Genomic DNA, 15,042 nt, shown 5'->3' on the forward strand with positions numbered 1-15,042 from the left:
ATGTGCAATAGAAATATATTTAAGCTAGCTTAGGTTATCATTTTAAAACCTAAACCAGCTTCAAACATTTCACATCAATATCCTGACCTGTCTGTCATGTTTATGATTCTGTTTGTTCTCTTATGTTCTTTAAGAAACCTCTGAGGCCTTCACAGAGAAGATAGTCTTATACTGAGGTTACTTATCTATGTCACACTTTTCACATTTCATTTAGCATAAACTATGTGTTTCACATAAAATTCAAATAAGATGTTTTGAATGCAACAAAATATCCTAAAAACATAAAACCACATAGAGCTGTATGCTACACATGCTCCTCCATAAGTGAGTTCTTCGTGCTCTAAGTTTCAATAATTAAACTGACAGAGTTCAGCTACCAGGTGGGTCACATCTCTCATCTATCCACATTCCTACAAAGATGTACAGACAAAGTTGTATTAATAAAAGCTTTTAACAGGACAAGGCCAGAGTGAGAGCAGAACCTTTGCCCAAAACAAGAGACCAGAGGCCTGAACATACTCCCCATTCATTGTTCTGCAAAGATCTGGCAAGGCTGCAGCCACAGGCCAGGGAAATGTGACAGTTCCTCCCTCACATATCAGCTCTCCAGGGGTGTAGAAGCTGGATTGTACACCAAGTTCAAAGAGATGTGATGGAGTGCTTATGAAATTCTGGGGCAGCGGCAAGGGACAGGGAGAGAGAGAGAACGAAGCCTCTGATCCACAAAGGCAATTCTCAGTACATGAACATGCAACACAAATGTGTGCCAGTGCATCGATTGGCAGGATGTACGTCAAAGAGCTGCCCAGCTCCTCTTCACAGATTCAAATATGGAACTGTATTCGCTTGGGACTTAAATGTCTGGACTTACTCTGAGTGTCCAGGTTCTTACCTCAGTGATTTATGGATATATCACATTTTGATACAAGATGGAACTCTCCCATAGAACAGCTTTACTAAAAATAATGTTTTTTTGTTCGTTTGTTTTTTGAGTTTTTTTAATCAAAAACCCTTTCAAATAAGTTGTCAAATACAAATTGGGGGGAGGGGAGATCCATAAAAATTTTCTTAATGTAGCATGATTTCATAAAAATCTATTACAATGGCTTTTGTTAAAAGTGGTGATATTTGAAGTGGCTCTCTGCCTATGGCACCCTTCCACTAGGGGGCATCGAAGGAGCTAAAATAAAAAAAGTGTTTTGTCAGCTGCCCCATTAGTGCATTTTTGTATTGTATATTTATATATGTCCAGTCAACAAGCATCAGGCTAAGATCTAGTCTAAGGAATTTGATTTTTAACTAATAAGACCTGAATTGGGTTATTTCACACTGAAGGTCTTTCAAACAGTTTGTGATGTAGAAACACTATTTTATTTTTGAACATACAAAAAAGATAAATAGAAAAATTAGGTACAGTTCTTAGACCATTTCATGCATCACCTCTTAAACTGTGATACATCTGTGCTAAGCAGACGATTATGTAGTTACAACCATCAAAAATTTGCCAGATCTTCTATCAGCGCCAATTGACTTTTGGTGTAGGAAGTGTGACGATATGGCAGCCTTTCCTTACTGATCATGAAAGGCTTGTCATCACTCCATTAAATCTCAGTGCAAAGAGGCACTGTGATGAGATTATGCAACAAGTAGGTAATTTCTCCACTTTAAAGGGACCAAATCCCTAATATGGAGGTCTGATTGTTCCAAAAATGTCATTAAATAAATGACTTGATAAAGTAAATAATGTGCTAAACATTGCAGACAACAAATAAAAAATACAAACTTTCCCATCTCAAATTAATATCTGTTATTATTTATAACAGAATTCATTAAACATTACCACTATTATTTAATTTTTTACTATTGTTTCTTTTCTATTTTATTACTTTTTTCTAATTATTTAATGTTTTCTGCTTAATATATGTATTGTCACATCCTATTTAATTTCTTTCCATATTCTGTATTTATTTGAGGGATTTTTTTTTTTTTTTTTTTTACTTAGTCACTTTTTTATTATACATTGATTTATCTTCCAATGGTGGTAATATCCCCTCCTGTTTTCAGAAGTGGTTCCCACCAGACTCAATTTTCATTCGAGTATAAAGTCAAATAATCAAACTTCTTGATGGTATAAAACACATTTTAGGAAGCATTGTACAACAAGAAATACATTTGCAAACTATATATATTAACGACTCTAGTGTTTTAGCTTGCTAGTTGCTAAAAAGTAATTTTAAGCCCCCTAAACTCAGCAAATTGAGTTTTTCGGCACTCCGTCAAAAATATAGAAAACCCAAAGCCACCCATTCGGTGTGTTAAGTGCTTCAGTCTCGAAAGGAAAACAAAAGACACAGACAATCACCAGCACACCCTGAGAAAAAAAAACAAAACAAAACAAAAAAAAATGAACGCACATGCTCTCACACAACCATGCGGGAACAAACGAACACACATAAGCCAGCTTACCATCTCTCTGCGGACAGGAGGAACACTCCCGCCACATCATTTCAGAGTGCTTTTCATCACAGTGTGACAACGTGTCAGCTCCAGTCCCTGTCACTACGCCACACTGCATTGATATTCGCCAACTGTGCAGCAGCCTGGGACACAACACAGCCATGCCAAAAATATGACACCGAGGGAATAACTTTCCTGCATTTACTTGCCTACAAACACCCCCATGTGCTCATAGTGATACTGTTACATCTTTGCACAATGATGTGCATGCACATCAATTAGAACCCTTGCATGACGTGCACAAGCTACATACCAGCTGTAACTAGCCAGTTCAACGTCAGTGTGAAGGACTTGTTTGCTCTCCGTCACCTGACATGACAATATCACTGCCTTGATGCATTAAATCAGGGATTCTTCCTTAAACACCTGTCAATTAGACTTATGAACTGATGTATTGATCGCCTGACCTGGTGCCAGTTCTGCATATTTATCACATAAACAACACACAAAATCTGCCATTTAGCACCCACTGACATTTATACAGCCAGAGGCAAAGAAACGGAGACCTGGGGCAAAGCAGGGACAACAGAGAACTGTAGTCTGTGTGTATGTTCTTGGTAGGAACACCATAATGTGATTTAATTGCAGTTATTTTTATCTATGATTGGAAAACGCTGCAATAAAACAATGATCTGTGGTTCTAAACAAAAAGACAACACAGGCTGGTAAATATTTTTTTATTGCATCGGCCTATCGTGTGAATATTAGGAGTTTTACTAATGCATTTCTATAGCACTCAGCTGCAGTCTAAAGTATGAATCATTGATGATCTCCCTTGATGTGGAGGAGGCTATGAAATTGATGAGGAATCCAACGGGCAGCAGAGTAAATCTGCTCTACAAATATTGCCTGCACTGGAACACCAGGTAAGCATGTAATGAAATTTCTAGTGCGGTATAGCTCTGCACAAGAGTGTGATTATGCGCCCTCTCTTTTGGCTTGCTCTGTATCTCCCGCACAAACATAGCCTTGAGTGTGAATACAAACACACCGGCTGGGGAGATGCATTCAGCGAAGCAATTAAACATCCCTGCGCGTCTGCATACAAACTATCAGCCAAATCTCACTCCACAGGTACCCACTGTTGAGAGCCGGTGGTGTGGATTAATCCATCCCTGTGTGTCCGAGCTGCATGGCTGCTCCACTGGCCCGGACTACTGGGCTTGTTAAAGTTGATTTATTAGGCCTCTGTTTACTTTGGCTTTCCCAGGCAAGGCAAGGTCAACAATAATGGTCCTCTGAATGGGAATAAATTCTGACCTGGATATATATGGCGAGCACTGCTTCTCTCCAGCAACCTTTCATAGCATGCAAGATCAAATCACAGTTCCCCCTCCTCCCCACTCGTGCGTACACACCCACACAGTTTCTGTCCCTTAATAACTGAGGCATCACTCAGAAACATTTTAAATTGGTGTCCCTTCTGTGGCTGCTTTTTATTTCCTCTGTAGGCTTCCTTCCTCTCCCCCGTTTTCTAACACAGATATTACATCTGTAGTGAACAGCCATTACATCAATTAAGGGCTTAATTTTTTATATAGCCAGAGGAAGGAAGATGCAATATGGATAAAAATATTCAGCATACAGAAGCTGCTATAGCTTGCTAATAAGGTGCAACAGCACACCTGCCTGCTGATAAACACTGTAACAGAAGTTGAAAATCTCACCCTAGATCCAAGGCTGACAAAGCAATAAATATGAGCAGCTCCTGAGTTTTTATACAATGGTAGGAGAACGAAACAACTTTGTCTCTTTATTCATTATTAACTGTGAGGCAGGATATATACAAGAAATGTTTTCCAATGAGATGTTGAACTGAGTTGCTTCTCTCCCACGTTATGCAAGTTACTGTGATACCAACAATAGTTACATTTTTTAAAAAAAATTCCTGCTGATCCATCTCACTTTACGTTGCAGAGCAATACAGAACAGGCTAAGGTATTCCCTCATTTTTAACATAAAAAAAGCAATGTATGTATGAAAAAAAGTCATTAAAGAAAAACATATGGTCACAGAAGTACTTTTATTTTACAGGTAAAACCTCTGCTGAGACTTTTGTGATAATTTTATCGTAGCAGCCACTCTGTTTACCTGTAGGCAAGCATAATGCGGGTATTAAAAATCCCCATTACCATGTTTTATGAGGCCAGCGCTGAATCTTTGCTGGACTGTGAAAGAAAATTGTTTGATTTTCAAAGAATGAAATGAGGATGTAAATAAAAGAACATGGAAAATCAACAAGTATTGATGTAACTCTAGTTTGTGTTTGCTCCCCTTATTACAGGGTAGCTCACTTCATCCTGAACCTCAAATGAGTCACTGCTGCCTTGAGGAAAATCTAATATGAATAAATAAGGACCATCAAGTAAGCTTTGTCACAAAAAAGGGCTTTTGACTATGCATCGCTATCAAGTGTATGTTTTTTTTTACTTTTAATGACTTAAATTACTTTTCATTTAAATGCATGGAGACTCTGAAAAGAAAAACATTTAATATTCCGGTAATAATGACAAACACTCTATTCTGAACTTCTAATGTGTAGAAAAGCACCACTCAGAATATTGTGGTTTATTTCAGATGTCCAGTTTTAGTGGTGAGGAATGTAAGTGAAAGTGAATAACTGACCAACATGTACTCTAGTAAAAGTACCGCATTAACATAGTTTACTTGAGTAAAAGTACTATTTTCAGTTAAAGTACTTGTTAAATGTGTCCCCTAATAGTCTGAAATTTCATTAAGTGTGCCTACTGTATGCATAGGCAAGGGTGACACCCGAGTCTCCATGAGTCGTCTTTGAACAAGTTAAAATTTTAAAACAGCTTAAGTTACATCTATTTTATAGGAATTGCTTATTTTTCCAGAATATATATATATATTATATACAATATATATATGCTTTTTTTTATTATGCTACTATGAAAAGCCTTTTACACATTTTTAGAAACGTGGAGGGAGAAATACATTTATAAATAAAAAAAGGGGGGGAAAGCATCAAACTGTTTTGCACCCATAAAGTCAAATAAGGCAAAGTGGATGTAAAAAAAACACCAGTTTGGCTGTGAGTAGTTTCTACCTTATCGAATGTCAAAATTTTTCCCACCAACATTCATCACAATTTTTGCTGTGTCTAATGAAGTAGACAACATTGGGGGGAAAAAAAGGGCAAATATGTATCCAAGGTGATTTGTCATGAATGTGATGTGTTGGTGAGAAGCTCAGCTCAGAGCTCTTTGATTCAGTCATTAGCCTATCTGTGAGGCTGATGGCATAAACTTAAAGTGGAACCCCAACTCCTCCAAATCCTCCCTGTGTTCCTTCATCACAGAGCAAAGTAATCCAGTAAAAACCAAACAAGAAGCTATTTAATATTCTCCACAGCACTGAAAATGTTTCGTAATGCCTCAGAGACACATTGGTCAGATTACCATAAACCTCTGTACCAATATGCTTAGTTTAATTTTAAGAAATTAACTCTTGCCTGGAGCGCACCTCCAAGCTGAGACGGGCTGCATGTTGACGCCACCAGAGCTTGCTCATCAATAGCAGCACGCTGTGCCGGTTTGTGAGAGTTCCTTGTGCATTTAATGTCCCTCTGAGAAGATTGCTACACATGTAATATTGTAGTCTGTAATAATTTAATTTCCCCCTGTGAAATATTTAGATGTAAAACAGATAGCTTTTGGAGTAAATTAATAATTTTAAACAACAGTTCTATAACAGGAAAAATGCTAATAGGTACAAATGTATTTTCACAGCCTGAAGGGATTTCAGGAAGCCACCCACTGACTGGATTTAGTACGTCGGTGCGATTAATAAAACATATAACGTTCTATTTGGCGTACCTTTACCTAAAGAATAGAAAACTGAAAAGTATGAATTTCACAGTGCTATAATTAATAACCATGTCCTCACTGTGAAGAGGCCATTACAAACCGCTGCAAGGCTTTGTTCTTTTAAAGTCTGACCTATGGGCATATCTGCAGCAACAGCAGCTCTTCAAAGTTTTACTCACAAGTTCTGCACGAGCATTAAACATTCAGCCCTTTAATTACCTTTCCACGTACAACCAAGCACTACACATGCAGCCCTATCTGCCTCATTTAGAACAGTCTTCCGCATGAATCAACCATTTTTGCTCCAACAACTAATGTGATGTGTTTTCTCCAACTTGAGAGGCTGGGATGATTGTAAGTGAGCATCCCTCCAGTCATTAGATCATGCTAAACCAGAACTCTTGAAGCAGAGAGCTTTAACACCCCATAAATGCTCCACTCAGTCAATGCCTTTGATGAGCCTTTTGATATGCCTTCACTCCATTAGGTAGTCAGGACGAATATTGAAGCACATAAAGAAGAAATAAAGTCGACTTAATCTAACCTGTACAATATCCTCCAATCAAAGAAAGTCTTTAGAAGTACTCGCCTGCAGAGTACGCAGCACCGTCACATGAAATTGTTAGTTTACTTCTGATAAAACTGGTGAAAATTTTAAAAGGCTTGATCACTAGGAATGTTTTTATCACTTATTATGGATGTCTAAGTTAATCTATGATCACATTCAGATTGTGGCGCAGTAATCTGCCATCACTGTTCTGTTGTTGACGATCTGTCTCAGAACTGACAATTCAGATTACCGAACCCGAAGGAACAGATGACTGATGTTTAAGTGACTGAAATTAAGTGTATAAAGACTAACTGGTGCTTTTATGAGGTCTGTCTGTGCAAGTTATTTTATCAGAGCTCTGTTTGAGATCCTATAAAGTACACAGACAGTCCCATTTGATATGACATTACTACTACTACTTTACTTATAAAGTACTTTAAAACAACAACAGCTGCAACTGTACAGATAGAATCAATTCAACATTTAAAATATGGAATGAATAAAGTAAAAAATACAACAATAAAATCAAAACATTAAAACGGAAGTAAGAGCACGGAAGTTATTTCTTGGCCTTTGGTCTCAAAGGCCAAGAAATAAAATAGTGTTTTAAAAAGAGTTTTGGAAGTGGACAATAAAGGAGCATTTATGATGTATAGTGGTAAACAGTTCTATAATTTCGAGGAACAACATTAAAACTATTACTGATAACTAAAAACAGCTAAGCTGTAACTAGACACACAGTCACTGTCAACACACAATTCACTGGAATCACATTAAATTCACTGGAATCACATTAAAATATTTCATCAAGTCACATCAGAACAGAGTTATATTATATATACTGTATATATATATATATATATATATATATATATATATATATATATATATATATATATATATATATATATATATATACTGTATATATACTATTACTAGCTTTCTTAAGTAATGCCTTGTTTCCACAGACTAGTACAGCATGGGTTGGTATGGGTTGGTGTGCTATTTCATAGTTTGTATTCAGGAGAGCGTTTCCACCACCAGTTGGACTCTCACTGGCCAGGTAGGGTTAAACCCAAACTCCAAGTTCATGCTAGTGAGACGATAAACGTGACATACTATTATGTCTTGTGATTGTTGTAAGCAGTGATGTTTTTTCTGATGCCAGTAGCTCCACCCAAACTGTACTGCAGCATTGTCCTATGGAGCTATAACTGAAGGGTGCCAGGAATGGTGTACTGACTCGTGCCATATCACTCAGTGAAAATGAACCTGTTGGAGCTTCTGTCCTCAAGGAATACCTGTTAAAACTGTCAAGAAAAACAAATAGCCACTGCAATGTTTAGTACTTGGAGAGTGAGTTAAGTGGACCACGATCACACCACTGAAGCACAAAAATGAAATGCACAGTTATTTTAATGCATTTTATAGCTAAGTAGTCTTCAAGCACATACACTGGACTGATTGTATTTATTTTATCATAGCACCACATTGGAACTTGGTAATGCTAAATGGCTAATCTTTAGATATTAGAGTTAAACACACTACAATAATATCCGATAACAGCCTGGACAAATTTATACTGGGTTAATGTTTAACTTCAATGCTGCTTAGACCAATATAATGACAGCCAAGGCAGTTTTTCATCAGCTACCTCGACCCTCAAGCATCCTTTTTATATCCCACACTAATTCTCTCACACTTGTCTAATAGGATTGGCTCTGGCCACTTTAATTGTATTGCAGGATACATGAGGCACTTCAATTCCTCTCCTTATCGTGCTCTCCACTCCAAAGGTTTGTCAAAGCTTGTAGACTGTTTAATCAAATTCAAGTTAGCACTCAGGCCTTCTAATGAGACCAACATTGATGGATATGTGAGGGGACAAATAGTAGGATTTAATGTGGCTTTGGTGAAAATACAGATTATGTCACATATCCAAATTATAGTTAAAAGAAAAGTTGCATCAAGTCTGGAAAAGCTCCAAATGCAAGTGCTACAAAGAAAAAATTAATGGAAGTAAACCAAACCCTGTAATCTTCCCTTATTCCAATTTGAAACTGCTGAGCTGTTATGACTCTTGCTTCTATCAAGCTTTATTATCCCGCTTTAAGAGACAAGCAAGATGTATCGGCTTCCAGGACAACTGACCGACTGCCAATGCCTTTATAGCTCTCTTTCGCATAAACTGACAACCTAGTACTTTTCTAAAAAAAAAAGTTAGTCAGACCTATTCCCCCGAGGAGCCAAACTGTTGGGGCTGTAAGAAGCAATCAAACAATACTAAAACAAGAACGCCTCATAATTACTGCATTTATTTTTCTAGATGTGTTTTGTAGTAACAGACAGTTGGCAAATATAATAGAGAAATTCACCATTTATAAATTAAACCGTGCTCTGACAGAAGAGGGACCCATCAGTAAAAACTTCTAGCCCTCGTCAATTTGCTGACTGATGGAAAACACAGTTGTAGTTGTGTTCATCTTCACTACGCATATCAGAGGATTGTCTCAGCTCATTTCCAATACAACATCACTAAAAAAATTATATTAGCAATGCAAGATGTTTTTTGTAACTCCAGCAGTTCAGAGTCCCATCATCTTAGGGGATAGTTGGATAACAGCAGATATAAAGGGTGTTTTCATATCTAATCGTCCTGCAGCCTCAATTTAATAGGAAACCAAAATTGCAACTTTTGTTTACCCTTCGCCTATGGTGGCGCTGCACCAAGAATCACTGAAGGAAATGAAAAGTAGACCTCTGAACAAGACACTGAGTACAGCCTACGTTTTCACAAAATGTAAACAAAAAAGGGAATAAAATCAGATTTTAGCAGTTGGAGGATTTCTCTTTTGTCTTTAGCAAAAGACCACAAGGCTTTTCTCCCTCTAGCACCGGAGTCACACGTTTGATTTGGTTGTACTGACCCAGAATGCCCTGCGCTACATAGTCTGCTTCCTGCTTTTGAAGTGAACTCTACTCTATTATAGCATTCACATATGCATTCGAATCATGGCAGTAAACTTCAACCAAACCGAGAGCTATGTTTTTAGGACTGGATTAGCGTTTGGTTGCGCAGTGGATTAACACTATTTGCCTAAGAATGTGAACTTTCAAGTGCTTAACTTAATACCTTGATATAAAGGGGAATCTGAAAGCAAGATTGCAAGAGAGACTCTTGACCAGTTGTATTTCTAATGGACATAATACACTTTTCCATCTTGTTAAAGGACACGTTATTAGCGCCAGTTAACAGAAACAAACGTACATTTGTGGCAAACTGATTTGATCGATCAAAATTAAACATCAATCAACTTTAAGTATGTAAAGATTTTTTAAGATTTTTTTGCATAAAAACTAAGAAAGGTTAATGAAAACATATTTTCTCTCTGCAATGTCTCTTCATTATTGTGTCTGCACACTATCTACAGGGAGTTGAATCAAAGAAGACAGTCATGCCACCGAATTAAATGAAACCATTCTATATCTGAATAAGACTAACTCTTGGAATTTAATTTATTATTTAACATAAATTTTATAGGTCACATTAAGACGATTATAAACAACCTACAAAATTTTAGTAAAAGGAAAACAAACAAATGTGTAAAGAACTTACTGTATAACTAAAGCAAAACAGAACCACTTAAGTCACTGCAGTTTTAGAAACTAATTTAGAGATACAACCAAAAGCCAATTCCACATTAAATTCAAATGCAATAAAAAAATCTCTTCAGGTTCTCTGTAAATAATTACTACACTTTTTCTTGCCTCATGAATTTTCTCATTCTGATCTGAAGTTAGAACCAAGGGGACCAAGGGGCGTTTCATCCTTGAAACCATCAAGACATAATCATTTGCTTAAAAAAAGATGAAGATATGTTATTCTTATTATCCAATTTCTCCTGTCTACAGCATAAGGTTATTTAATTTGATAAAAGACAAGTAAAAAGCCTGAATCCAGTTCATAAAATAATGGAGATCATTAGCTCAGAAATTAGGACGGAAGGTCATAAATAAGAACAAGTGATCTCCGGGCCTACAGACATGCCTAGCTATTTGCAAATTTAGGCAAATGCTTTTAAAATCTGTGAAAATTTAATACATCCGACAGTAGAAAACAGTTTACTCACTGTGCCCAGATGCCATCCCAAAAACAGAGAAACAAAGCAATAACTTGTCACATGGAAATGATGTTTATTTAAGTGACTCACTTCTGAAGAAGAGAAAACCGTTTTTTTTGTTCAAGAGCTTGATGTGACAATTATGACAAAAAGAGAGACACAAACTCAGCAAACTAAGATTAAGGGTGTTCCAAAGCTTGGCTCATTACAGCACATGAAAGGACAACCAAAATCTATCAGTGACAGATTAACAAGGAAAATGAAGTGTTTCAAGAAGAGCACAGTTTAGAAATGAGTTAAACTGCACTGGTGGGAATCAAGGAAATGACAATGAGTGACAAAAGCACTCTCATTTGTCTAATGTGCAAAGTGATGGCACACCGAATCACCTCATTTCAGGATGAACCGTTTTATTTAAAGTACTCTGAATCTAAATTGTGAGAAGACTCTGTGAATCCATTACAAGGATAGAAGAGATTACTCAATTCAGAAACTTATATTGCCTTAAAAACTTCACATCAGATTTCAGAGACAAAATCTCTGCCCTAAATGACTTTTTATGACACCCTCAATATTCAACAGCAAGGGAGGAGTGGAGTTTGGTCCCTGAACATTAAACAGTATCAATTTTCATGATTTTAGCATTTTGCGGATAGATCAAAAAGCCAAGATTTTATCTCAACTGACCAGAGCTCTAAAGACTTGACAGGAAACAAAAATTGTATTCCTCTGACTTTCTTTCACCAATGGCTCTCCTTTTGTTGCATAGTAAATCTACAACACAAAATGAGGAGTGATGGGAACCACTGACTAAAAAGTTAGTTCCATAAACAATAAAGCGCTACGTCAACATGGTATTTAGTTGAAGCCAAAGCTAAAGCTATTAGTGGATTAGCATAAGTGTATGCAACACTTCTCTAGAGTTATCATGGGCCTTTTAGCTGCCTTATGATTTACCTGATTTTACATTAATAATGAAAACAACACTAAACCATATAAAATATTATTTCATTCAAACAAAGTCATTCTAATATTCAAGTCTAACATTGAGACAGACTCAAAGGTGTCAAGTTGAGCTTATTCCTTATCAAGCACTTAGTCTTGCTCTGTTACATCTATCAACCATTTTTTTAAATATAGTTCCTTGTTGTTAAAAATATGTCTGTCCATTATTGCTGCATATTCACATATATGTACACATCCATGGCAACACTGACACGAGAGAGTCTGATCCACCACCTACATGAAAAATCCCAAATTAACCCCTGCTTTCAACCATCCTCTCAATATCCATCATATCAAGCCGCTGCGGCAACCAAGAGGCAGAAAAATGTGTTTCCTTATAAATCAATCTCTGGCTTCAATTATGTCTTTGGTTTCTGAAACCAGAAGCAGATCAATAATAACTAGACTCTACTTGAAGAATGTCAAAGATGACAGCAAGATGATTTTAAATATTAAGCTTCGCTTAATCTGCAAAGGCCATTCTAACTGCAACTACCATCAATATTCCTAAGCCAGCCAAGTGGCAAGAATTGTGTTTTCTAATAACAGAGCGATTCCCCTGGTCTGGTCTGGCTTGATGCCCTCGAATAATGTAAAGGAAGTGTTTATTGAACCCAGAGAAAGATGGCACTATGCCATTGTCTGCAGAACAAAAAAGCAATACACAACAATCCTAAAAAAAAAAAAAAAAAAACACAACACAAGCACTTCCTTCTCGTCTGAGGAATCTCTAGATTCACAGAGGCAGAAAATCCCCAGCCAAATTCAGAGCTGCTTTGCTTACTCCTCTGTGTCTACTTCCTCCAAAGCTCAAATGGCCGCTGCAGCATTTCTGACCAGCATATTAAAAGGAAAATGTGTCATTTAATGTCAGTTTTGCTCCAAGGAATAATAAATTCACATGATAATGAAGCTAAACTTTCCAGAATTGAATATCTCAGTATCATGCCATAACTTTTCCCTTCCTCTCTATCCTTCTTCACTTCCACGACTAGCCGAAATCCTTTTGTGTCTGTGTGCTCTGAGCACATACTGATCTCAGCGTGGCACGAACTGCATTCCTAGGGCTTTCTTTAGCTTTGAGCAAAAAAAAAAAAAAAAAACTAATAAATCTAAAATGCCTCCTCTCCCCATGCTGGGGATTAGGCCTCGATAGAAGCTGTGGTTTTACATGGGGAGAGGATAATACCATAGAAATGGAACCCTGCTTCTGCTACATTGTGACTGCCTACAAAGAAAATATTGCCAAAAGACCACTGTTGCCTATGATGTCTCTTTAGGTGAGCGCTGGAAAATAAAACTTGGAAGAAAAACTGTTGTGAGGAACTTTTGGTGACTTAACCTGTCCTGCCATGAGCTGGTATAACAATGAGCTGATAATGCCCAGATTCCCCCTAGCTAACTCTGCCATTAAATAGGAGAGCACAAGCAAGTAGAAACTATTATATCTGCCAAGACATGCAGGATGCAAATCTAAACTTGAGTTATCTCCTTCAAGAGGTATAGCTGTGCATAATAAGGTACAGAAAAACAAAATGAGAAAAATCTTGACTGCTAAAAAGTCAAAAGGCTTCAAGTTTACTAGAAGCTACTAAAATTTTAACTTTAGAAAACTTGAAAACATTCCAACTACTTCCAATGTCTTTAAATATGTAAAAAAAACAAAAAAAAACAATCTAATCTTTAACAGAAAACAATTCATATAAGAAACTATCAGTCTTTCACCACTAATCCATGCAGGGTCATGAGAGTGCTGGTGCTTATCTCCAGGTGCATCCTGGACAGGTCGCCAGTTCATCACAGGAAAACACAAACACACAACCACCCATTCACACCTAAAGGTGAGCCACAACTTCCTGTTTGCCTGGGGTATAAACATGACAGATCAATTTCCTTTAGCTACTGGCTCCTGGACTGAACGAGGACCCTATAAGATTACGCTTATAGGGTAGCATCTTGGGGTAACTAGGCGTCCATAAAAACTATTAGACCCCCACTTCCGGCCTTTCATGTCTTATCATCACAAACAAATGTTTAGTGTTTACTAAACTAAACTAAGACTCAACTAGCACTGTGTTCTTTCTCTGATCACCATCTGTCAAAAAACTAAAAACAGGAAATAATTGAGTCCCTTACTAGGCTAACGGCCCAACGGTCCAACGCATATGGCCAAAATTAACAGAGAAATGGTTCACTGGGCAGAAAATTAGCCTCCTTCCTTCCAGGTCATCTCAGAGCCCAGATCTAACTCAAATAGAAAACCTGATTAGAGATTTGAAAAAAAAAAAAAAAGAAAACCCAGGATTCTGGATGAGCTAGAGACGTCCATGACACCACTGGGAGTCAAAAATCAAAGTCTTTATATTCTTGCTAGAAATCAAACTAAAAAATATTTTGGTTATACAAGACTGTTGGAGGTACCAATAATTGTAAAACTTGTGATTTGGTTAAAAGAAATTCTTACTATTGTGACAGATTTACTCAAATTAAAATGTAATTTTTGTTAATTTTTCAGTGAGAAATGGTACTACTGCAATAAAACATCCATTTACTTGAAGACTTCTTATTCATCTTTACTAGGGGAACCAGAAAAATTGGCTCTGCTACATTTTCTCAATAACTCAGAAAATAAAAATACACTATGTACACTAGCATGTATACCAAAATATGTGTAACAAAAAAATAACCTTCTAGCTCTGATTCTTTATGACAGATATGCTGTTATTATCAAGCAAGGAAAACCCACATACAAGCAAACACATCACAGGCATCGCAACACCAACATGCCGACAACTGAATAAATTTTTCAGAGCCAGAGACCACCTCCAGACATTCTGGGGAAGGTAACCAATCCCTCTGAGCCTGAGCCAAGTTGCTTCTAAACAGACATGCGGGAGTCAACACGGCTCAGCCCACACGGCTGTGTTTACACAGCGATGCGCAATCTCCCTGCAGTTCAGGCAGGGAAAAATATTTTATTAATTAGTGTACTTAGGTATAGTTAACCTATCATGTT

At 37.1% G+C, this 15,042-nt stretch overlaps 1 protein-coding gene across 4 annotated transcripts in view; it reads right to left on the minus strand.

Annotated features, from left to right (window-relative positions):
• diaph2 (diaphanous-related formin 2) overlaps nucleotides 1-15,042 on the minus strand; it is a 457,445-nt gene that overhangs the window by 374,395 nt on the left and 68,008 nt on the right. The gene's annotated exons all lie outside the window — the stretch shown is intronic.

The sequence above is a fragment of the Xiphophorus hellerii genome, chromosome 23 (assembly GCF_003331165.1).
Source record: "Xiphophorus hellerii strain 12219 chromosome 23, Xiphophorus_hellerii-4.1, whole genome shotgun sequence".
Lineage (NCBI taxonomy): Eukaryota > Metazoa > Chordata > Actinopteri > Cyprinodontiformes > Poeciliidae > Xiphophorus > Xiphophorus hellerii.